Below are 25,301 nucleotides of genomic sequence, written 5' to 3'. Positions count from 1 at the left end.
TTGCCATGTTCAAAAATAATTCTCCAATAATTCTTTTCCCTTTCTACCCTAAATGGCACTTTGTGAAGCAAGTGCTATTTATCTTTGCCCAGTTGCCTCCAAACTTTTTGGACAACTTTTCCTGTCCATATCATTGCCTCATGCCTAAATTCAACTTAACTTTCCTAATCAATATTCCTGAGCAATTGTTCAAAGTTCCTATTTGAGGGAAGACATTGTGAAGGAAGTACTAGCTAGGCATATCCAAATGAGTTGAAATTTTGGAAGGTCCTTCATATGATGAAATCATGACTCTCGAGAAAATTTGAGCTCATGTAACTCATCTATGTGAGCCCAGCTCCAAATCTTATTTTCCGGTCAGATTTTCAGTTTGTGAAGCAACTATATTTTATGTTTCTTCAATTAAGCTAAAAATTAACGAGGACATTCTCATATCCATATCAACTCTCTCCACAAAGTTTTCGCTCAATCCATTACTCCATTTTCCATGTGCAATATTTCCAAAATTCTGATCAGAATGAAGCATTGTGAAGCAAGTCCCATTTTCGTATTTCCAAATGGCATTAAACTTTTACAACAGCTTCATATGATCAAATAACACATCCATGCCAATGTTTAGCTCAATCCAAGCTAGCATGTGAGTGCTACTTCAAAGTTTGCTATTCTAGTCAATATGGCAAGTTACACTACAAGTACTAGCTAAACAACTCGGAATGAGCTGAAACCCTACGATATTACTCACCTTAGTGAGTGATAAACCCAGTCAAATCTCAGTCTAATCCTCCCGACCAATCCTCTACGAATGTCATCAAACACCTTGTAGCCAAAATATTTTGGCTCCTCCTGCAAATCACTTCTTTGCCCCTGGACCGACTTGTTGCTCCGTTTGGACTCAGGGTACGTAGGTCATTCTACAAGACATGGTCGGACCGGCAAGAACACGCCGTTTGCACCAGTGCGCGTGGTGACCACGGGGTGCACCAGTCAAATCTCGCGCTCCACCAAACCGTGACGCTGTGTTCGTCCGTTCCCCTCTGGCTCTCGAGTCCACATCATGTCCTCTAGCTCGCCCGTGCTCGCCTGCATCTTCCTGCATCAATGCCCCATCCGGACTCCCCGTGGTCGAGTCGCAATCGCCGCGCCCGTGCCACAACCCTCCTCTGTTCCGTTTTCGGCATGTCGGCCGAGCTCTCTAGAGTGTCCCCGAGCCCTCCCTTGGCCTATATATAGATGCACCGAGGTGTTCCGCACCTCATCAGCCTCTCCTCATTCCTCCTAGACCCACGAAGTCCTCGGCCTCCTCCTCTTTTCACCGGAGTTCGCCTCGGTAGTCTCCGATCTTCTCTGTTCCGGCCACCTCAGGCCTCCTCTCCTCCTCCCATCATGTCCACCGAGTCCCCCTCATCCCCGCGGTTCACCCCACACAGTTTCCCATCACTGGAGCGCCTTGCTTCGCCGAGCCCCTCCACCTGCCGAGCTCTTTGTAGCTTCCTCCATCGCTGCGGCCTCCCCTCCTCTCCACTCCTCCCCGGCGCGCCCGCTGCCTCTGGACGGGTGTGGTAGGCCGCCACGCACCCGCAGGTGGCCTCTACCGGGCGGGAGACGGCCAGAGCCGCCCGAGCCCCTCGTCGGCGTCGCACCTCCCCTGCTCCTCCTCTGTCTCGATCGGGACAGAGGGAGGAGGAAGAAGACGAGGCCCGTGCCCCCTCCTCCTGCCCGTGGACCCCGCCCAACCCCACGTGTACGTGACCCCAGCCCCCGGCCCGCGTGTTTTAAGTGGAAGCGTAATTCAGGAATACGTTTTCATTATTCCGAAAGCGTATTCTTAGCCGCCTTCTCCTAAAACTACGCTTTCCCTTTCAGAAAACGTATTCGACCGAAGGTGCTTTCTGTTTTCTGCTCTGGGGACCTGTTTGCTAAAGAAATATTCACAGATTGGTCCTTCTTCTTCCACACTTCATAACTCCGCAACCGTAACTCCGACTAAGGTGAAACCAACGCTCACGTCTTCATATCTTCGAGCTCTTTCTGTTGGTACCATTTTCATAAGGTGTTCACACTATGAAAATGACCATTATTCCCTTGCCTTAAATCGTCCCCCTCCGAGAGAGAACCGTCCGTCATTTCGTTCCGCGGCTTCACTGCATTTCTTCCCGGAGTCTCCATCACCCCCAGGCAAGCCACAACAGCCACTTGCATGATAGTAATGCAGTAGCCTTGGTTTTCAACGTGAATATTTACTAAAAGTTTGCCGTTATCTGCCTGCTTGTTTGCTACTTCTGTCGTTGTTTCGGTTATGCTCTTGGATTCTTGCTCACATTCATGCTATGTTCCAATGCATCTTGTTATCTTGTACTACTTGCTAGAATCATGTTCGTAAGTCATGCTTGGTAGTAGTAATACATGCTGGTAGCAGTGATGTTCTTCAGATGCATGCTTAGTTTGTTATTCAGTACCGTTGCTATGTTTGTTCCTTTGCATCTAGATGGTTACATGCTCACTTGGTAGTATTCTTGTTATGTTCTGGCATGACATTTATTTATGATGCCAGTGGTCATGCTATTCTTATGGTAGAGTTATGCTTGTGTTTTTCATGCTCGTCAGTATGTCATGCTCATTCGGATATATGATTCATTGTGGTTATGCTCGATTATTTATTAGGGTTGCACATCAATGCTCATGTTGGTATCATGTTGCATTGTAGTTGCATCATGTTTGTATTATGGCTCAGCCTATTGCATTCAAGTTTAACTTTATAATAATGAACTTGAACAACTGTTAGCCGAGTCATGGTGCCATTGAATCGAGCTGACCAGTGCAACCACATTTGCTTTTATGGGAGGCCCTAATGCGGTCTATTGTCATGCTTCTCGCCGGTGCCTCCAACGAGGGAAGGTTATGCGCGGGCACAACCTTGGCCAGGCAGGATGGCATAAGCCTTGTGTGCCCGTTGTTGAGTATGGATCCATTGTCCCCATTTGGGACCGTTTTTGTTTAGCCACGACGGTGGTCGTTTGTGCCTTTGGTAGGCATGGGGCCACCCATCACTTAGCCCAAAGGGGAGTTGGTCGTAGTGGCCGGGAGAGTGTCATGGCAGTAGATCGGTTTTGTCGGAACGCTGTTGGTCCACACGTACGGGTGTGCGAGGCCATGGGTTCCATGGTGTGGGTAAAGTGCGCTACCTCTGCAGAGTGTGTGTGTTAAATCTATCAATAGCCGCGCCCGAGGATATGGGCCCAGTTCTTGTCGGTCACACTGTGAGCCAACAATAATAATAATTTGGTTAATAACAACCCCAGTTCATGGATGAGAAAGAGATTGGTTGTGATCACGAGAGGATCATGAAGGTATCATGGATACCGATGTTGGTAAGTTGATGCATGAGATGGTTACGAGGTAACTCGAGCAGAGTAAGTTGGTGCTTGATAATGTTAACCTGTTGCATGCTAGTATCATCATGTTCATAAGTTCATGCCATCCTCATACTGCGCTAGCTGTATCATGTTCAACTTGTTCATGCTAAGATTGATTTGATAGTATCATGTTAATCCTTGTTAACCTATAATTGACATGCTATCGTCTGTCTTGATTACTTTTGGTTATTGTGAGCTTGCAAGTACATTCAATGTACTGAACTGGCGTGTCATGCCAGTTTGCAGGTCGTGCCTGGTTTGCTTGCTTGTTTGGTGTGGTTCCTGTGTTCGCGAGCTAGGATAAATGTTCCAGCGAGAGTCCCTGCGGATTGGAGTCCATTATTGTCGTTCGTTGTTCCGCTGCCAGTAGAGGTTCCGCTGCCTCGAGTTGTTATGCTGCTTGCATAGAGTAACTGTGGTTGGTGTAGTGTAGTCATGCCAGTGTTATTCATTATAATATCGAAGACCTTGTATTCATATTCGTGTTGTAATAGAGAGCTGGTTTGTTATATGCTAAGCAGTGCCATATTCCAAAAGACTTTGCCTCGATCTTTGGGCTGGAATACGGGGCGTTCTGGTTTCTCTGAGCCGGGGTGCCACAACGCTTGGTATCAAAGCAGGTCTGGCTGTAGAGCTTAAAGTGCCCTAGTGCGTTGGAACGTTAGAAAACAGTAGTATAGGGTCTGGTTGTTGCCCTTGCTTGCTGTATTTGACTGTTGCATTTGTTTGCTGCATATAGTCTTATTCGGTTACCCCTAACCCCTGTTTCGTGCGTAGATGGCGGTCAGCTTTCCATGAGTTCAATGCCCTCCCCATAGCTCCCAATGATGTTCCTATTTCTTTCAACCCCACTCCTGCTCCTCTCAGCTTTGCCACCCTGCATGGCGACATGTAGCATAGCATTTATCCCCACGGATATCCACCCCATTATCAAGTCTTCCAGTTTTCTACCGAAGGAAGAATCCTGGAATATGTTGCTCATGTCCATCTGTCAGCCTCGATTCCTGTTGGTAAGCGCACCTACAGTTTCCATGGTGGTTATGGCGCTACTCCCGAGCGTGTCGTCTAGCTTGCCACAAATGGCATGAATCACCGGTCTTCGTCATCAAGAGAGCATGGTGCAAGAGAACCATGCTTATCAGTATTATCCCACCATCTCAAGAATCCTAAGCGGATCAAGTTCCCGTCTGTCAGCCCCCAAGATGACCCAACTATCTTCGCCATGTCCCGTTACATGACGGTCGAGTGCCTTCTTATTTCCGAGTTAGTTCGAGACGCCATTTGAGCTAGGAGAATGCTTGGTGCCACCCTACCTCAATCTCTGCCAACTTCGCCAACCCCTCCGCCTCGTCCCTCTGGAGTTTCGGAGTCAGCAGCCCCACTCGCTACTCCCTTAGCTTCTTCGTCGGGTCCAAAGCATTTGATCAAGTGTAGGGTGTAGTCAGTCGTGTAGTGCATGTGCATCTGTTGTAGTGCCATTGCTGGTTTATGCTTTTGTGTGTTTGTGTGTGCCTGTGTGGAGTAGTTTTGTAGCTTGTTTGCTGTATGCTTTATCTAGCTTGTTTATGCTTTATTTAGCTTGTTTGGTGTGTGCTTTATTGCAATCGATTGTTTTCTCGTGCTTCTTGGTTTTGAATCTTCGGTGTTACCCCCTTATGGAAATTGCTCATCAACCGACACCAAATCAGAAGAAGTCGTGAGAAGTACAGATATACACCAAGGCAGTTAAAAGCAATGAGATTTTCAGCTGAGAGCATTGTATTGCGGACATCTGGTCTGAATACAAGAACATTCTGCTCAGACTTCCAGTAACAAGTACCTGTCAGAGATACACCTTTATTGCAGCAATGATTAAATCAGCTAGAGAACTAAATTGGATCCAAGTCCAACCGTGTATTTCAAGTCAGATGCATGATTGATTCTGCAATAAGTCAAATTTAAAGCATGCGACACCCCGAGGTCAGTCCGAATATGAAATGAATTCGGAAAGAAGGATAGTCAGACAATTCTTGTCATACAAGTTATCAGCAACCGGAATGACAAGAATATATATATCCGTTCACAAAGAAGATCAGTCTAGTCCTTCTGCACAGTTTACTAGCAAAGCGTACAAGACGCGATTTACTAGTCTGCATCAGAAAGGTATGAATGGATTCCAGTGCAAGATATTCAGTCATTTCAATTGGATACTGCAAAAGCTTCTGGCAGAAGGTACCAAGTCTTCCCAAGTAAGTCTTTAAGGGGGAAAGCTTATGAGGTACGGTACCCATCCTTCATCAGCAAGATATCCGCAGAAAGCTTCGAGCACAAGCTATCCAGTCTTCCGCAACACGATACCCCGATGGATTCCGAAGCAAGCTGCCCAATATTCTTCAGTATGGCACTCGTACAAGAAAATAAGCAATGGACTACCAGTATATGTCAGTGTTTTCCAAGTGGCAAATCTGCAACAGTTAAATCAGAAATAAGAATCAGTCAGAACAAAGGCATACCTCGAGAATCGGATATTTGTTCATACAATGAGTATGCTGCCAAGTTCATGCAAGTCTCTCGCACAAACAAGAATTCATGGTACGCAGCCAACAACCTCATTGGATATGTAAGTGAAGGAAAACCAGTGGGTGATGCAAGAATCGACAAGTCTTGAAGAAAGACCACATTGAGGCCACAATCTTGGCAGTAATTCTCGAGATCAGCCCCACACACCCGACAAGGTGATCCTATTAATCCTGTCACTGCCCGACATAGTCAGCAATAGTAATGAGATCTGTATAAGCACATGTGAACTAGATAAATATCCTGAGACTCAAGACATGAACCAGAGCAAGGTATGATTGCAAGATATAGCGCATGACAATATTCAGGCACTACCGAAAAAGACACATCCGTGACATTTTGGGCCGAACGAATTTTTTTCCTGTCATACATATGACACTTCTATGACGATAATTGTGACAAAACCCGGTATCATGATAGATGTGGTGGGCTCCTACTTCTATGACAAAAAATCATGACAGAAAATTGGCTTTTTATCCTGGGCAGGCCGGAGACGCAGCTGCATGACATTCTTTGGGCCGTCCATGACGGAAAAAACCATGGTAGAAGCGAGGGGAGGAAAATTTTGGGGAGTTCCCGGTAACGGTGGGAGGTTGGGGGCCGAGCGATGCGCGTTTCTCTCGTACACGTACGCGCGTGTGTGCGAGGCGTTGGCTCTAACTGAACCCGAGCAAGGTGTTGGGCTCTAACTGAACCCGAGCGATTGCACTATAGGCTACGCGTTACTGAACTCGAGCGATCGATCAATGGCTGTTAACTGAACCCGATCGAATGATTCCTTGGCTACTGCTACTAACTGAAGCCTGTCAATGGGATGAACAGTGAGCGTTGCGGGGGGGGGGGGGGGGGGTTGGATGAACAGTGAGCGGTGGCGTTTCCTCTGGATGAACAGGACCCCGTGGTGTGGTGGAGGGCTGGATGAATAGTAGATGGTGGGGGGGTGCTTGTGGAGGGGTGCTTGTGGAGGGGTGGATGAACAGGACCCCGTGGTGTGGAGGGCAGGATGAACAGTAGACGATGCAGGGGTGCCCGTGGAGGGGTGGTTGAACAGGACCCCGTGGTGTGGAGGGCTGGATGAACAATAGACGGTGGAGGGGTGGTTGAACAGTAGCCGGTGGAGTAACGCGCGGTGGAGGCTGGATGAACAGGAGCCCGTGGAGGCTGGAGGAGGTCGACGGTGGATGAACAGTAGCTCGTGGAGGCTGGAGGGGGTCGACGGTGGACATGAACAATATCCCATGGAGTCCCGTTTTGCGGTACGCCACACCCCTCCCGATGAACAGGACCCCCGTTTCGACCGAAGCGCTCCAACACAAGTCCGTTTCCTCCGTTTTGCGGTACGCCACACCCCTCCCGATCAACAGGACCCCCGTTTCGACCGTAGAAGGTCCGTTTCTTCCGTTTTGCGGTACGCCACACCCCTCCCGATCAACAGGACCCCCGTTTCGACCATAGGAGGTCCGTTTCCTCCGTTTTGCGGTACGCCACACCCCTCCTGATCAATAGGACCACCGTTTCGACCATAGGAGGTCCGTTTCCTCCGTTGTGTGGTACGCCAGGCCTCGTTTCCATCGCTTCTTCCGTCCAAGCCCTCCCGATGAACACGACCACGTATTCCGTGCCGACCCGTGAACACGACGACGACACTGTTTCTCTGTTCCGACCCAGCCATGTACACGAGCCCTCGCCGTACGTATGCGCGAGTAGGCGTTCGAGACCCCGCCCGTATGTACACATACGTGGTTGTATTTTCTTTCTTGCACCCTGGCCGCTGTATGTACGTGTACATGCTACGTGCGCGCCTCTACTACAACATGTGCGCGCCTCTACATCGACCAGTATGTACGTACACGTTCGCGACCAGAATGTCAACGCTACGTACGCTTCGACCAGGTGGGTCCCGACTGTCAGGCACTTCCTTGCCTGCGAAGATGTAGCTGGTGGGTCCCAGCAGTCAGGGGGCAAATTGTTTTTTTCCCGGATGCACTTCCTTGCGTGCGAAGATGTAGCTGGTGGGTCCCAGCAGTGGGGGGGCTGGTGGGTCCCAGCAGTCAGGGGGGCGAATCGTTTTGGTTTTTTTGCCCGGACGCACTTCCTTGCGTGCGAAGATGTAGCTGGTGGGTCCCAGCAGTCAGGGGGGCGAATCATTTTTTTTCCCGGACGCACTTCCTTGCGTGCGAAGGTGTAGCTGGTGGGTCCCAACAGTCTGGGGGGAAACGTTTTTTTCGCGAAATACGGTGGCTTGTCCGGTGGGTCCCTACTGTCAGGTGGAGGAATCATTATTTTCCGCGTAATAAGGAGGCACTTCCTTGCTGCCGCCGTGGACCCAGCTGTCAGCCTCTCCATGTACAATCCACGTCCGATGGAATTCGTTCCTTGACCACGTTGACCATACCGCGCCAGGGCGGTGGACGACGGCGAGGCCTAGGAAGGGGACGACACGGAGGCAGGGAAGGCTTGGTAGTTGTTTCCCACGCGGAGGGGAGTACGACTATACGAGGGTTTACTGGTTTGTCTGGCGTCGCCGGAGAATAACAGCAGGTGTGGGTGAGTAGAGGGATGGCTAGGCCAGCGATGGGAGTACGGTCGGGCGGTGAGGCCTGCGCGGCAGCACAGCCGGCCGCGCGGAGGAGGGAGCAGGCAGTCCCGCCGATGCTTGTTTTAGCGGCTGGAGCAGAAAGAGCAGAGATTGAAGAAGCACGACAGCCGTTGGATGGACATCCAACAGTCAGTGCTTGTCCATCAACCTTTTTTTAGGAAAGCCTGAAATCTGTGGAAAACAGCATACAACCCATCTGCCATTATTTCTAATAATTTACAGCCCATTTGCTAATTCTTAAGGTTTTCTTTGGAGCCCATATTCTTTTTGTTAGCATTACAACCCATATTGTGGCAACGGTTAAAAAATTATACGAAATATTGCATATTTCGGTGTGGTCCAAACTGTTTTTAATCCCAAAATTTCGACTCACATTCAAACTGATTTTAAAAATAAATGTATATCAATATAAAATCCAACAAATTCTCCACGCATAAAAATTAATGTCATTTAAAATCTTGAAATGAAAAAAAGATATTTGAAACTAATTGCCGGTTTGATGTGTTTTAAAAATGTGCAACCCATTTCTCATTACTGATGGGCCATTTTCTCGGCCAGCCGAATGAAAGCTCTCCTCGTCTTGAAAGATTTGCAGCCCAACAGGCCTGACAAAGCGACTTACTTGGCAAATCACAAAAAAAACTGGGCTGTGGTCGTGGACCCAGCTGTCACCCTCTCCACGTACAGTACTCTTCCGATGGAAGTCGTTCCTTGACCACCCCGCGCGGAGAGCACCACGGCGGTGGACGACTGCGAGGCCTAGGAAGGGGACGACGCGGCAGTGGAAGACCGCGCGGAGAGGACTACGAGGGTTCACTGGTTCGGCTGCGGTGTGAGGCTGCTGTCGCCGCAGGGCCTGGCCGGCGGTGGGAATAGTAGGGGGCAGTGAGGCCACTGCGGCAGCACAGCCGACCACGGGAGGCAGGAGCATGCGGCACGACCGGCGCTGCTTTGGGCGGCTGGAGCAAGAAGACCAGAGGTTGAAGAAGCACTACGGCCGTTGGATGGACATCATACGGTCACTGGAGCTAGAATCGTTCATATTGACTGAGTTGACAAACCCTTCGTCCCCGTCAACTTAGTAGGCCCACAAGTCAGCCTCCCAGCAAGGTGGGTCCCGGTTAGCCGGGGGAGTATTCATTTTTTTTTGTGCGTAATAAGGAGGCACTTCCGGTGGGTCCGAGCTGACAGCGGGGGGAATGTTTTTTTCGTGAAATACGGTGGCCCGTCCGGTGGGTCCCAGCAGTCAGGGGGAAACGAATTTTTTCGCAAAATAATGGTGGCCCGTCTGGTTGGTCCCCGCTGTCAGGTGGAGGAATAATTATTTTCCGCGTAATAAGGAGGCACTTCCTTGCGGCTGCCGTGGTCCCGGCTGTCAGCCTCTCCACGTATAGTACTCTTCTGATGGAAGTCGGTCGTTGACCACATTGACCACACTGCGCCGAGAGCACCACGGCGGTGTACGACGACGAGGCCTAGGAAGGGGACGACGCGGAGCTGTGCAAGACGCGGCAGTGGATGCCCACGCGGAGAGGAGTATGATCGTTCACTGGTTCGGCTGCGGTCGCTGCAGAATAACAGAGCGTGTGGGTGAGTGGAGGGATGGCCTGGCCAGTGGTGGGAGTAGTATGGGGGCGGTGAGGCCTCCGCGGTAGCACAGCCGGCCACGGGAGGCAGGAGCAGGCGGCACGACTGGCGCTGCTTTGGGCGGCTGGAGCAAGAAGACCAGAGGTTGAAGAAGCACTATGGCCGTTGGATGGACATCATACGGTCACTGGAGTATTGAGTAAGTTGACAAAGCTCTCCGTCCGTGTCAACTTAGTAGGCCCACAAGTCAGCCCAACACTATGGTGGGTCCTAGCTAGCAGGAGGGTATTCATTTTTTTGGGCGTAATAAGGAGCCACTTCCTTGCGTGCGAAGATATAGCTGGTGGGTCCGACCTGTCAGTGGGGGAACGTTTTTTTCGCGAAATATAGAGGCCCTTCCTGTGGGTCCTAGCTGTCAGCCTCTCCATGTACAATCCACTTCCGAATAAGGAGGCATTTCCTTGCATGCGGCTGTGGACCCAGCAGTCAGCCTCTCCACATACAGTCCACTTCCGATGGATGTCGTTCATTCACCACGTTGACCAGGCCGCGCCGAGAGCATCAGGGCGGTGGACGACGGCGAGGCCTAGGAAGGGAACGACATGGAGCCAGGGAATACTCGGCAGTTGTTTCCCACGCGGAGGGGAGTACAACTGTATGAGGGTTTACTGGTTTGTCTGCCGTCGCTGGAGAATAACAGCAGGTGTGGTTGAGTAGAGGGATGGCTAGGCTAGCGATGGGAGTACGGTCGGGCGGTGAGGCCTGCGTGGCAGCACAGCCGGCTGTGCGGAGGAGGGAGCAGGCAGTCCCGCCGGCGCTTGTTTGAGCGGCTTGAGCATGAAGAGCAGAGATTAAAGAAGCACGATAGCCGTTGGATGGACATCCAACAGTCACTGCTCTCGTGTGTTGACTAAGTTGACAGGGCGTTGCGTGTGCGTCAACCTTTTTTTATGAAAGCATACGCGTCAACCTGTAGTAGGCGCACAAGTCAGCCTCAAATCCGTGGAAAACATCATACAGCCCATCTGGCATTATTTCTAATAATGTACAACCCATTTGCTAATTCTTAAGAATTTTTTTGGAGCCCATCTTCTTTTTGTTAGCATCACACCCCATATTGTGGCCACGGTTAAAAAGTATACGAAATTTTGCATATTTCGGTGCGGTCAACTGTTTTTAATCCAGAAATATCGAATCACATTCAAACTATTTTGAAAAATAATTTATATAAATATAAAATCCAAATAATTGTCCACGCATAAAAATCAATGGAATTTAAGATCTTGTAATGAAGAAAAATTGAAACTAATTCCTGGTTTGATGTGTTTCAAAAATGTACAGCCCATTTCTGGGCAAACCGAATGAAACTCTCCTCGTCTTAAAAGATTTGCAGCCCAGTAGGGCTGATAAAGCAAGTAGGCCTTGTTTGGGTATTTCTTTAAAAAAATAGAACTGGGCTAGCCATTTTCAGCAAGAAAAGAACACAACTGGGCTCATGATGTGGTAAACATAAATAAAACCCTGGCTAGACGGGCCACAGCCCCCGCACAACCCCATTGTTACCCTGATCCGTCGCTAAAACTAGTATAAATAACAACTGCTTGTTCCTCAAAAAAAAACTACGCGACTTGCTGGGTCCCTGGTGTCAGCAGCTCGTAGTGTAATTCTCTTGTTTATTGACTACGTTGACAATGGCGTGAGCCCCAGATGTCCAGCCTTTCCTATGAAAATTTAGAGCCCATTTGATGTGCTAGTTCGAAATAAGTTTGTGGGTGCTGGTGGGGGCTAATCACTTGGCTTCTGTAATGCACAGTGAGCTCAAGCAGCCGGCAAGAGTGATGTTATTTCCCTTGGTTTGGATTTGTTACAATATTTCACTCTAAATTAAACGAATGGCAAGCCATTTGCCTTGTTTCAAAGAAAATATGACAGTCACAGCCGAGTTGAAAAGGGCAGGAACATCTAACTCCAACTTACAAACTGTACAAAAGCACGAGGGTTAATTGTTCATCAGGTTTACAAAAAAACCAGATTGAAAAGGGCAACAACATCTAACTCCAGCACTATTTTCGGCAGTCACAGTCAAATGGATCGGTCAGGTCCATAGAATGAACATCCTGGGTCATAAAATTTACTGGATGGTGACCACAATATGTTGTAAATAGAAGCCCGGCACGTTCAGAAGCTCTTTTGCCCACCTGAAACTCCTTTTTTTGCTCTTCAACATACCCATCCGTCAAAACCATGCTGCTGATAAACTTAAGCCTGATGGACAATAGTAACCTCGCATTCAGCAGGAAGAATGTGACAAATCTTGTGTTTGCACGGTTGGCTACATATCGTTCTAGCGTTATTGTCTTTAATCGAATCTCATGAGAAGTGAGAAAATCCCGATGCTTATGAATCCATCAATTGGTTATGACTTTCTTACCCCGTCCTGTGGCCTAAATAGACATGAAGATTGAAAACAGTTAAGGTCTAAAAGAAGAGTGTCAAAAGAGCAACAGCTGAACGATTAATTCTAGTACACTATATGCGGGCTTCCAATGTGCGTGAAATTATCACCTTTATATACAACTTCTCCAGACATGGAAAGCATTGCAGCAAGCCAATAATCTTGTTCAGATCAAAACTATTCATTTGGATATATAAAATCTTGACAGAATCCAACACCTTTGATAGGCCATCCATGGAGAAACTCTTCATTGAGCATAGAACATAATATTAGTACAAAATGTGTACTCCAAGATGATATATAAATTATGCATAGAAATTTAAAATGCAGCTTATGGTTACAAGTGTAGATGATAATATAAAGTACCTGAAGAACTGTGGAGCCAAACACCATATTGAAATGAGCACAGAGATCATGTATTACACCCAAGGTCTCCAGTTTAGGCGCAGAGAGGACGGTTATTTGCAACGGTGAATAACTAGAATCAAGGATCAACCTTTGAAGTGAAGGGGCATCTTGGATGATGAGCTGCCTTCTGTCAAAAGAAATTCCAATTCTTACAAGGTTAGGTGACTTTATTTGGAGACAACCGATTTTAACTGTGAAAACAAGCACCAAGCACTCCAGCGCAGGGCAACTGGAGTGGATGATGCTGTGCAATGATGCCTCTGATATACGAACCCGCACAAGTGAAAGTTTCTTGAGAAATGGGAGTCGAAGGTTTAGTACAAGATTGTCTGGTAGGTAGCACTGCGCAAAGGTGGTGGTGTGGAGAGAGGACGAAAACCCCGAGATGGACATCGGTGCTGAGGGCACAAGTTCATGGTGTTCGGTATGTGGTATGTGATTTCCAGGGGAATAGTAGAACTCAAGCAGCTGTAGTTCTGTGAATTCAGGGGATTCCAGCCAGGCGTCCACCAGCAGGGCATGGTATGCTTGCTCAGGTAGCATGACGGGATGCAGAGGCTTTGAACGGAGCCCTGGTGGGAGGAGATGATGGCTCTGGGGATTTCAAAATCGTTGAATAGAGATAGCTGACGACAGTCGAGATTAAGGGGAACGACGCGCCATAGAGGGCGCCACCGAATTGAGAGGATTTGGGTGCGGCAGCAATCCTTGGTGGGGAGAAGCGAGATGATCTGCCCAAGGATGGCGTCCATGAGATCGCTGATGCGGTCCACCCGAGATTCTACGAGTTCCTGGGATCCGGTGGGGGCGGGGTCGCCGCTTCTCCCCGCGCTGCCGGGTGCAGGAGCTACAACAGGCATCACCGCTGGCAGGAGCCTCATCTTCTTGGCGCTGGGGTCAGCCGACTCCATTTTCCTTGAGGGCGTCGCATCGCGCTCACGGATTTGAGCAGGGTAACAAATGACGAGCCTAGTTGTAGTGCGAGAGAAGAAGAAGGGGAGCTGGGGGTTTTCTGTAGGTGTGAGGAAGAAGGGGAGCTGGGGTTTTCTGTAGGAGCGAGGAGGCAGAAGAGCACCCAGGTTTTTTTTGGGGGGGGGGCGGTGTGCTGGGTGTGGGTAGCGCATCTCATTCAGTAAATATATGGGCTTTTGAATTGATTTTACTATTTACTAGTGTGGATGGGCTGTTTTGTCTTGGGACCCGAGAAACAATTACTACTAGTACAGTGGAGACACTCTACAGCTACCCAGAAAAGCAATTACTACTAGTACAGTGGAGACACTCTACCGCTTCTAGCTCCTCCTAGGTCATTGAAACGTCTCCCTCTACTGAATGTCGTTATACTTTTGTTCACCGACATGCGGGCCATGCAGCACGCAGGCCCAAATGCCATCCACCAAATTAGAAGGTAGTATGCAGGCGGAGAGTCACCCCGGTTATAGCGCTGCAGTAACGAGCCGTCGTATCACAAAACCCCACCTCCCCGCAGTCTAAGTTTGACGGACGAAGCAACCATCATTTCACTCTTCGCTGAATCCCCCTCTCCCTCACCATCTTCAAGAAAGGTAACACTTGCATCTGCCACTGTTCTTCTCTCCGAACGAAGGGAAGGTAAGCGGACCTGTGATGTTAGTATATTTTCGTTCAGAGGAAAAAAAGAACTTTTGCAAAGCAGTAACCGATCCTCACTCTCTTTTTTGTTTCATTGTCATTGCGATTGTGTTTTCCTTTCAGTGGTCTCCTAGTATTCGTTAGTTTCATGATGGACCAAGGAGAACCAGGCAAAGATCTGCCGATATTGGAGCAGATGTGGGAGGCTGATCCCCACGAGACAGAGAGCTCTAAGAAGATGGAGGCAACCACCGAGGCGACCCCAGATACTGAGATGGTCAACGCCCCGTTTGAGGTTACAACCCCCGTGGCACTGCAGGAGCAGTTTTCCCCCTTCGAGGATGTGTCCCCCCGCTAAGCTGCCGAAGGTGATTTCCTTCTTTGCCGATCTCGATTGTGGTTTTTCATCTAAGTATGTGGTGATTTTTTTAGAAAAGGAAGTATGTGGTGATTAATGATGCATAATTTTATTAGCTTCGATGCCATGGTATACGTAGTGGTTTAAATAACTTGTGTGTCTTATACTGAAAAGTAATTCAGAATTTGTTTAATAGTAGTTTGGATTCTGTCTAATTATCCGAACCTTGCCTATTATCGACCCCTCTGGGGCTAGTACTCTGTTTGAATCCGTCTATGGGAACTGCTGCTACTTTTGTGTGCCCATGAATCATGTGAGAACCATCGTAATTGTTGCCGAAACAGATGTGTCCTCACTAGTTTTTTCATGAATATGTCATGGTAAGACATAAGTTGTCACGGTTTATCATACGAGTAGTGTGTGTTTTGATGAAATAGAGCACTCGTTCGAGAACCGTGTGTCGACGTATACATAAGTACTTGTAAACACTGTTGGTGCTACCCCACTTGTAAGAAGTTGTGCAAAACACGGCACATTGGCTCAGCTCGCTTTAACACTAGGCTATCGACCAGCTAACAATCAACAATCTGCTGTCTGACATATAAGCAACTATGTATCTTGTTACAGTGGTTCATGCAGTTAATTGAGGCCACAATGTAATAAATTCCAAATGTTCACACGCTAGTCCAGCGCTCATGTGGAACACTCACATTAAACTCATCTTCATAAAAAACTTGAAAAGCATAAGTTCAGCAATTTTATACATCTCAATGATTCATAGAACATATCAAACATATACTAGTTCACAGCAAAAGACAAAGTTGTGAGAAGGTTTACAAATCAGGAAAAAACAAGCAAGGCTTCTCTCTGAGCAAATGGCCTCCCGGCAGGCTTAAATTTCCTGGAGTTCACTCTGGTTTTTCCTTGTTGCCACCATTCAGGGTTAGGTTCTCTCATTCCATAATAACCAATTATAATTGTGGTCTCAGCTGGAATGCTGAACTGAACCATGCAGTGTACAGACCAGGTGAAATTCTTGTGCATTCCACTAAATTTAAGCACCGCTATTTGCATAAATAAGCAGACCACAATGCCTCTTGTCCGCGCACCTGTCCAAAAAACCGCCGTGCAGCCGTGCCAGCTAGTCCTCGGTCCATGGATGAACTAGTAGAAAGTGCATTCCGGACTAGGATGCAGTTGTTTTCGCTCGTCCCTGCACTGCAATCAGGAAGTAAAATGTATGAATCAGCTTCTTTTAGATTGCGTTGGTCATTCTACCTTAGTTACTACCAATGTAGGGATACCTTGAAGACGGGAGGTTAGACGACGACAACAAGGGATAGCCATCTCATTTTGCGCAGTTGTACTAAAACTGAGGTGTGTGCTTTTGATTGCGCGCATAGAAACGATACGGAGACAGACATCCCGAAACGATATGGAGACATACATCCCTGTTTGCGCAAATAAGAACTACGGTTATTTAAACAGTGACAGACATTACTACTTTCCCCCGTTTCCTCTTAGAACCAAGTCCTAGATTCATGCTACAACTTTCCCACTTTCTTCCCTGTTCGAACCAACGCTTTGAGTCGACTATATGAAATAGATTTACTTCTAATAATAGTAGAAGTCTAGGTGGCTTTGGAACAGCGGACGGAAGTAGAAAAGGATCCACACGAAGGGAGCTGGGGCAGTAGAGCAAGGTAGGTTTCAAAGGAATATATACCTGAGGGTCTTCGGCATGTCGCAAAGACGGCGTCGGGAAGCCGCATCTTGGCCACAATACCGCAGTGAGGAAGAAGGGGTCGGAGGCCCTCCCGAGCCGGTGCTCTCTCAGAGAGAACGGCACGGCTGCCGATCGGGACGCGCGGGCAGCCGTTGGTCTCCTCCCCCGCCGCCGACGACAGCGTGAACGATGCACCTACACCCCTGCCCCGGTCGAGGTTGTCCGGACGGATTTGTGACCAGCCATGAGCTGAGAGAGAGTGTGGCCACCTATGTGTTGCTTAGATCTAGAGAGCATGAGAGAGTGAACGAGAGGAACCCTAGTAAAGTAAGCGCTAAGGCTCCTGCTTTTATATATAGTGGAGTGATTTTGTTGTACCAGCTTCAAAAAAATGCGCTCCTATGTGTACCCGCGAGTGGGTGTGAGAGAACTAGTGCATGCGTGCACCGCTTCTCTTCGTGAGAGTACAATATACTATGCCCAAAGAACGTTCGCCGCAAGAGTAATAGTACAAGTGTGTGACGTGTGAGCTAAAATAAAATGTGCGCGTCGTCTTTTGTTTTTTAGAAGTTCTGAGGGTAGGGTGTGAAGAGCACATATGTGCGTGACGTCTACCAATAGATAGACGGTGGGTGCGACGTGCGAGTCTGTGAGAGGACTCGGGAGAGTCGTGACTCGTGAGGGTGCGTGTGCGTGACAGAGAGGGGGGCACGTATAATTGCAATGCATGTGTCCGTAAATCATTATCCGACAAACGTTCGCCACAAGCCTTTTCCTGACGAATGCCGTAAGAACCATTAGATCGGCATCCGACAGTGTCAGTTTTGCCATGTCATTTAACAGAACAACCACTCCTCCTACACACAAATCTTCCACGTGAGTGTTAGCAACTGCCGTATGCTCCATCCGTTCCGAAATGCAGTGCATATAGCTTTATTGAAAATTCGAACCTCGCAAACTTTTACCGAGTTTTCGTGTACCAAATTGCACATGTAGAATACCATGTATATGTCATTTCATTCATCTTCGAGAGGTAACTATAAAGTTGGGTGAGGAGTCTACAAAGAAATACCATTGTATCACCCGCAGCAATTTCAAGCATCCTTTAGTGTCGAGGAATATCATAGGAACTCTATATGATATGATTTTTATAGGATTTTTTCCTTTAGAGCCAATTGGTTCATAGGAATATATATTCATATACTCCACATTTCAAAGGAAATAAACATGATATCATTTCTATAGCTTTAGAGCCACTTGGTTCATATGAATGGATTCCTATACTCCCTTAATTTCAAAGGAAAATAAAAATTAGCGTATATTCAATAGAAAAGTTCCTATGATATGAACCAAATTACATCTCTTTTCTAATCCCTCCTCATAGGAATTGAGATACATGTCATCTCTAGATTCAATAGAAAAGTTCCTATGATGTGAACCAAATGACATCTGTTTTCCAATCCCTACTCATAGGAATTGAGATGCTCCATGTCATCTCTTTCCCTACAACTTCCATGTATACTCTATTCCTAAATAGATAGTACAACCCACTAGTAGCTTTTTTCCAAAACATGCAACTAGGGCACAAGAACTATATAGTGTGCCAATAACTTTGAAAGATCGTCGCTGGATGAAGCTAACCCGACAGTGCAGAGATAGGCAAATCCGAGCACTACTGGCCGTTGGATATCATCAACATTCCACCAAATCTGCCACATGTACAATTTAGAAGACTCCATGGTTGAACTTAAGCATAATGCACAAACCTCAAAAAACAAGCACTTCTCCTTTGTTCTAGAATCTTCTGTATCATAATTGATTATTATTTTCTAAATGAATTGCCATTATTTGTTTTTTACTTTATGATTTACTCCCTCCCTCCAAAATAGATGACCCAACTTTGCACTAACTCAAAGTTAGTGAGTTAGTGCAAAGTTGGGTCATCTATTTTGGAACGGAGGGAGTACAATGCACAAACCCATGAATCTTAACATTTTTATAAAACTTATTGATTTTGAATGAGATGAACTATAAGAACTAAACGAACATCTACATCATCTATATATGACTCAAAGCTTTACATGCTATAGTGTGTATTTATTCATAATTTGGTTTCGAAATCTCATGCGTTCAATACATGTGTACTCCCTTCATCCGTGAATAAGTGTACTTCTAGCCTTTGTTCTAAGTCAAAGTTTTAAAATTTTGACCAAATATATACAAAAGAGTAGTAACATATATGACATAAAATTGATATATTATGAAATTACAATTCAAAATGAATCTAGTGATACTAATTTAGTGTCATAAATGCTGCTACTTTTCCCTATAAAGTTGGTTAAAGTTTTAAAACTTTGACTTACGACAAAAGCTAGAAGTACACTTATTCATGGACGAAGGGAGTACCTTACTAGTAGTTTTGAGTAGAGTAGCAAATTTCACACGGCCCCGGGTATATCAAAATGCAGGGCCCATGCATCATTGCTTTTCGGTCAAACCTACGTCCACAATTTTTTGTACGTACTATATCTCCACTGCTCCCCGAACCCAAAATGCTGCCTCGTTCCCGTAAAACCAAGCAGCCCACACATATTTAAGGCGTCGGCTTGAACCCGTTTACTACGACATGGCCCCGCACGCCGTAGTACTCCTGCAAAACCCTACCGCCGCACTCATCATCGGTTTTCTTCAAGAGGACGAGGGAGAAGCCGATTTGTAGTGGAGGCGCTTTCAAAAAAAGGATCTGCAGTGGAGACCACTACCCTAGGGTGCCCTAGGTAGCTGCCGCACGCATCATTGTTTTCTCTTTTTTCTTTATGCTCTTGCGCCCTAGAGTGAAATGATGGTTGCTTCGTCCGTCCAGCTTAATGCGGGAAAGGTGGGGCTTTGTGAGTTGACCCCTCGTCGCTCATTTTCTACTACTGCGGTGCTACGACCGGGGTGCCTCCAATTCCAACCGCTGCTCCGAACTATAATTTGGTGCATCACACGTGGAACAAGACGGTGGATGAGCCACATGTCAGCCAAAGGGGTCCTGTTAAGTGTGTCACCATTTCGTGTGCGGACTGACCCTGCTTGAGTTGCTACGCCAACACGACAGGAGCAGCCTACCACTTGGTTTTGCTCCTTGGTAAATCCCGACTATATTGATCTAAAAATATACGTGCTGAACTACCCTCTCCGTCTCGGTTTTTTTATTTTTAGGCGTCTCGGTTTATAGGGCGTGCACGTAGTTCTAGGTCATCCATTTGACTAACTAAATAGGAGTTACTATGTCACAAAAAGTATATCATTGGATTCTTAAGCGGATGTAGTTGTATTTAAAAGTCGAGGGCGGGGCTTTTCCTGCACGGTAGGCGGCGGGGTAGTTCCGCCTAGTTGGTTCGACAGATACGCGAGAAGACGAGGGAGTAGCTGCTGCAAACGTAGGGCTGTGTGATTTGACAGCGAGTTACTGCTGGCAGGTGGGCCCCCGTGATTTGACTTGCCATTATCATTTTAACTACGGCGCTACGACCAGCGTGAGTCTCCCAGATTCCTGACCACCTCCATACAGGTGCCTCTCCCAATGCTCCACCATGTAAAGCGCACTATTGTACTTACTTTTACTTGCTCCTACAGGTGCTTAAGCTTGCCACATAGGCATAAAGTCTGATGTGGCAAGTTAATCAAGAAGAGAGAGACTAGTTTGGTGACCCAAGGAAGAAACGATGCTAAGCGCGTGTACCTAGGTGAAAAGACAATTTTGAGTCTATAGCTAATTAAATGAAGCAAACTTAGCAACACCATTTCATTGGAAGAGGTCACTCCTTGGCAAATGCAATAAATACACGCGCTTACTAGCACCGTTTCTTCCTTGAGTACGAAGAAAGAGATAGAGAGGAGTAACAAAAAATACACTTATAACCAACCTTGTTGTAGTATGAGTGACTAAGTGATGACTATGTATGACATTCCAACATCAGATAGCCTAACGCACCGTGTTAAATCTCCAAGGGCGCGACCGCGCGAGCAACGCGACGGTGGCGCGACCATGATACGAGCTACTGGCAGCCCTTGGATCTGAGATCAAACGGTCGCATGCTAAGTTGCTGAAAATTTGCAGAATAACCCTCCAGGATAGGATATTCATCCATAGGTCTAGAATCACGCCATGCAACCGTTCGATCTCAGATCCAAGGGCTCTCGGAAGCCCGTATCATGGGAGAATGGAAAGCCACTACCTTGCCGTTCGCACGTTGGCAGTTCGCTCCTACTCGTCCCCGCACGTCCTTCAATACTACGGCAGTTTGCTCCTAGTCGCCCCATCCATTCACATTACGACAGTTCCACTAATCCTAACCCTCCTCCCAAATCGATGGCGTCCCAAATCTCCATGATCGACGGTGAGTACAAGGTTATAACCATCATCGGCGATGAGTTCGACGTCATCTACACCCGTTCTTCTGCGACGGTGAAAGGATGCCTTTCTCGCTTCAGACGCATGTTCGAAAACTCAGATGATGAGTGGGTCGCTGGGCTAGATGTTGAGTACACCACAGTCCTGGGACGAGAGAAGGATCTAAAGGACGAAGAGAGGAAGAAGCCCGCCGTGATCCAGGTATGCATGCATGACTTATGCTTGGTCTACCACATATGCCATGCCGACGTTGAGTGCCAGGATTTTAAGGGCTTCCTCGGGAGCAACCTAGTCAAATTCGTTACTGTAGACTTTGGTAACGACAAAGAAATCCTGGGTCGGATAGGCCTCGTTGTAGGAAACCCCTTCGACCTCCAGAAGAATCGGCTGGTGCCCTCTCGTCAGCCTTCAATGCTGACCCTGGCAGGAGCCATGGTTCATCCTTCGTACGTTAAATTGGTGAAACCTCCATACATGTTTCATCGTCATGCATGGCAGCGGAATGTGCTAGATATAGACCACATCCACTACGCTGCAATGGATGGCTACCTTTGCTTCAATATCTACAAGGGTTGGATGACGAGCAACAACCAAGTGTGCGGTTCAAGCAAAGAAGTATCGGCCAAGAGGAATAGGGACAAGGACGAAGTCGAGGACATGGACGAGGACTCCGAGTAAGGTGGCAGTGTTGTTGCTCATGGTGGTTCTAAACTTCTAATGTAGTGTCTACCAGATTAGTTGCATAGTTTAATTTCAGGTGTGCTTAGTTTAATTTGAGGGGTGTGTTATGCTGAGCCCCCAGCAGAACTATGTTATGCTTCTTCTCGTTACTTTAACTCTTCAGTATGTACATACTACTAGTATTTCTTTAATTGAATTTAGCACCCCAATTAAGCACATACTAGCTTTTTAAATAGTACTATATGCATAATTTGGCGACGAGCGCTCTCTATATGTACCACTTTTTTTTAATTTCAAGTTTTGCTCCATAGCGCAATCCATCGATAGTACTACTATACAAAAGTATACAATTTTTAAAAGGCTAGAGCACTGTTCATCACATATATAGCCAGTTAAATTCTCAACCTAGAACGACGTGCATGCCATGTAGTAAACTGATACGGAGGAAGTATAGTAAAAATGAGGTGATTTTACCGAGCGATCGACGGGGGAGCATGGCCTGTCATGCGGTCCCACGTGTCATGATGTACCAAGGCGATGCGCGTGTTGCTCTTGAGGTAGAAGCGATACTAGTACTTGGTTTGAGATGATGGCCAACCGAAGTGTGAAATAAGGGTTGCTTCGTCCGTCTGGGAAAGTGTGGCATTGTGATTTGATGTCTCATTGCTCATTACTACTACTGGGCCGGTACGAGTGGGGTGCGTCCCCCTGCTGTTCTGCACTGTTTTTTGGTGCTTGACACGTCGACCCGGTTGCTATATGTCCCACATGTCGGTGACAGGAAGTACAGAATTCATGAAAGGGAGCGTCGACGGAGGAGTATACTACTACAAAATTCATTTTTCCGTTTGATAAGTCTCAATTCTACTCCCTCCGTCCCAAAATATAAGAACGTTTATAACACTAACATAGTATCAAAAATGTTCTTATATTCTGGGACAGAGGGAGTACTATGCTAGTAGTAGTACCATTACATGTCGGATTTCGAGGTGCGTTAGATCACCCGACGCAAGCAGTTTCAAGAGGAAACTAACCAATGCATGTACAAGTTCATGGAAATTTAGTCGTCATTCATGCATTCGTTCTAATTAATGCCTCGGTAAACACAACTTCTTGAGAAAAATGAGAGTACTAATTACTTGTGCAAACTACGAAATTAATTCGACCACTCACCGTCTACCTTGGTTGGAGAGATTTTGAAATTGAGCCATAAACTGGAAAGGAGGGAGTAGTAACTTTTGTCTTGATTACTATTTGTGGCCTTGTATAGATGCAAAATGTATTTTTTTTATAGTGGCCTTGTATAAGTAAATGGAGGGAGTACTAACCAAAGTACGTAGTAGGGACGAGGAGTAAACGGAGGGAGTAGTAAAATTTTCTCCTCGGGCTGCGAGCCACCGCACGCGTGGGCGAGGGAGCGGGCGTAAGGCGTGGTAAGCAAGCTTCACCTCATCCTGCGAGCCACCGCTCCCGTGGGCGGGGGAGATGGCGTACTAAGCAAGCTTCTCCTCGTTCTGCGAGTTGACGGGACATATCAAAGTACTCCAGTGTATAGAGCCTTGCCTCTAAGGTAGGCCCCACATGGTTTGCCTCTTTTTTTAATTTAACATAACACGTCAAGTCACAATTTATTTGTTCACTCGTGGTAGACAATCCTCCCTCCACCAAGTGGACAACCAGTACACGTGCCAAATTACCACGTGGGTTGCCTTTTTCGTACAGAAATGAGCTCCACCGTGTACCCGCGCGGGTGTGGTTGGGAAAGAGACGGGAGTACATGCGCCGTGCGTGCACCTCTTCTCTTCGTGCACGTCCCCCACCTACGTGGGTGTGTGTGGGAGAGATACAAACCTAGACATAATGCGCCGTCCATCCCCATGCCTTCGCCCAGTCCGACCACCAGTCACCACCACGTCCCACTCCTCCTCGCCTTATCTCTCATCTTTCTCCCTCCATTTTTATATACAAGGGGCCACTATCAAAATTACAATTTGCAGATATACAAGGCCACTAACACTAATCGATGCAATATTAATGGTGTTTGCCTCGTGGTACTAGCAAAGGAGGACATTAATTATCCCTTGCATGCATGCGGGAGTTTGTAAAAAAATGCATCTTGATGTTCCGTGCAATGCACGGGCATCTTGCTAGTCCATGAAAACAACACATGGCAAAATTCCATGGCGAACGAGGGATTTGAATCTGTTGGGAGGGGCTGTTTGGATCTTGCCCGGGGTAGCCAAAATATTGGCGACTACTTCGCCATGGCCGGCACCGGCTCGAGTTCATCCTAACATTGCCCTCTTCTGTGGAGCCCATGCGGGGTCGACGAAGGTCTTCGCAACAAAAGGATTCGGCAAGACACCTGCTGTGTATGCCGGTGTCGCCTCCGCGGTGGCCTTCATGGGACCCAAGCGGCGGCGGCCTCCCGTGTTCTACTTCTCCTCGATGATGGCAGCAGACGTGGAGGCGCTGGACACTGACTCGCCGCTCTCCGCGCACCCCATAGCATGAACCAAGGAGATTATATCTGGAACCATGCATGAACTGAGGTAAGTTGCATATTTTTTAATATATACTCATGTACAATGTATATTCAAATGTACCCCTCCATTCCAAAATAATCATAGCTTTAGGATTTTCAAGAGTAAAGATTTGTGAAGTTTGACAAATCCTGAAAGTTTAATTCAAGAGAACCAAAAACATTAATGCTTCTGCTCCCAAATATTGAACGAAGCGCCAAATAGGCCTCTCGTCACCCGAAACTGCGTGAGACTAATGTTTTGGTGGTAGGAAATTACTGTCCTGACTCTGGCCCGTGTAGCCTATCGGCCCGATGTCCAAAGGTCTAAACCGGGGTGGGTTTGTAACTTCACCAAGACGCGAGAGAACCATTCATACGCCGTGGGCGCCTACCCATGCGCTCGGCCGAAATTTATCCCGCCCACATTTGGGACACCTGACATGACTCTCCTACCCCCAACCCGCAATATGTCCAAAATTTTAGATGGGGGTAAAGTTTGTAACTTTCCCCAAATTTCAAACAAGCGCATCTCAAACCGAAACATTGTTCCTCCTTAGTTCCCCGCCTCCCTCCGTTTCCCCATACATACTCCGTGGGCGCGAAAACGCCCTCTCCACCAGCCGCGAAACCCCAGTATCCTCCGTCCTCCACCCCATAGCGGCCAATCCACCGCCGCCCTCCTCCATCACGCTGGAGCTGGTACCCCGACATCGTCATCCAACGCATCCGCAACCGCAACGCCCTCAAGGACTTAGCAGCTGAAGCCGAGGCAGAGCTGCCTCCACGACGCCGACGCCGACGTGCGCCGTACCAGAACCACTCCGACCACGCCGTCCCGCTCCTCACTGCTGCGGCTCCACTGTCGCAACCGTCCACCACACCGGAGCTGTTCCCGCTACGCCGTCGGTGGCCGCCTCGGATCTGCTTCCCCGCCGCCGACAGACGGCCACCGCACCACACTCAACAACTTGGCCATGGGTTCGT

The sequence above is a fragment of the Triticum urartu genome, chromosome 4A (assembly GCF_056163025.1).
Source record: "Triticum urartu cultivar PI428250 chromosome 4A, HENAU_Tu73, whole genome shotgun sequence".
In the NCBI taxonomy this organism is placed as follows: Eukaryota; Viridiplantae; Streptophyta; class Magnoliopsida; order Poales; family Poaceae; genus Triticum; species Triticum urartu.
Note: the sequence above shows the minus strand (reverse complement) of the source record.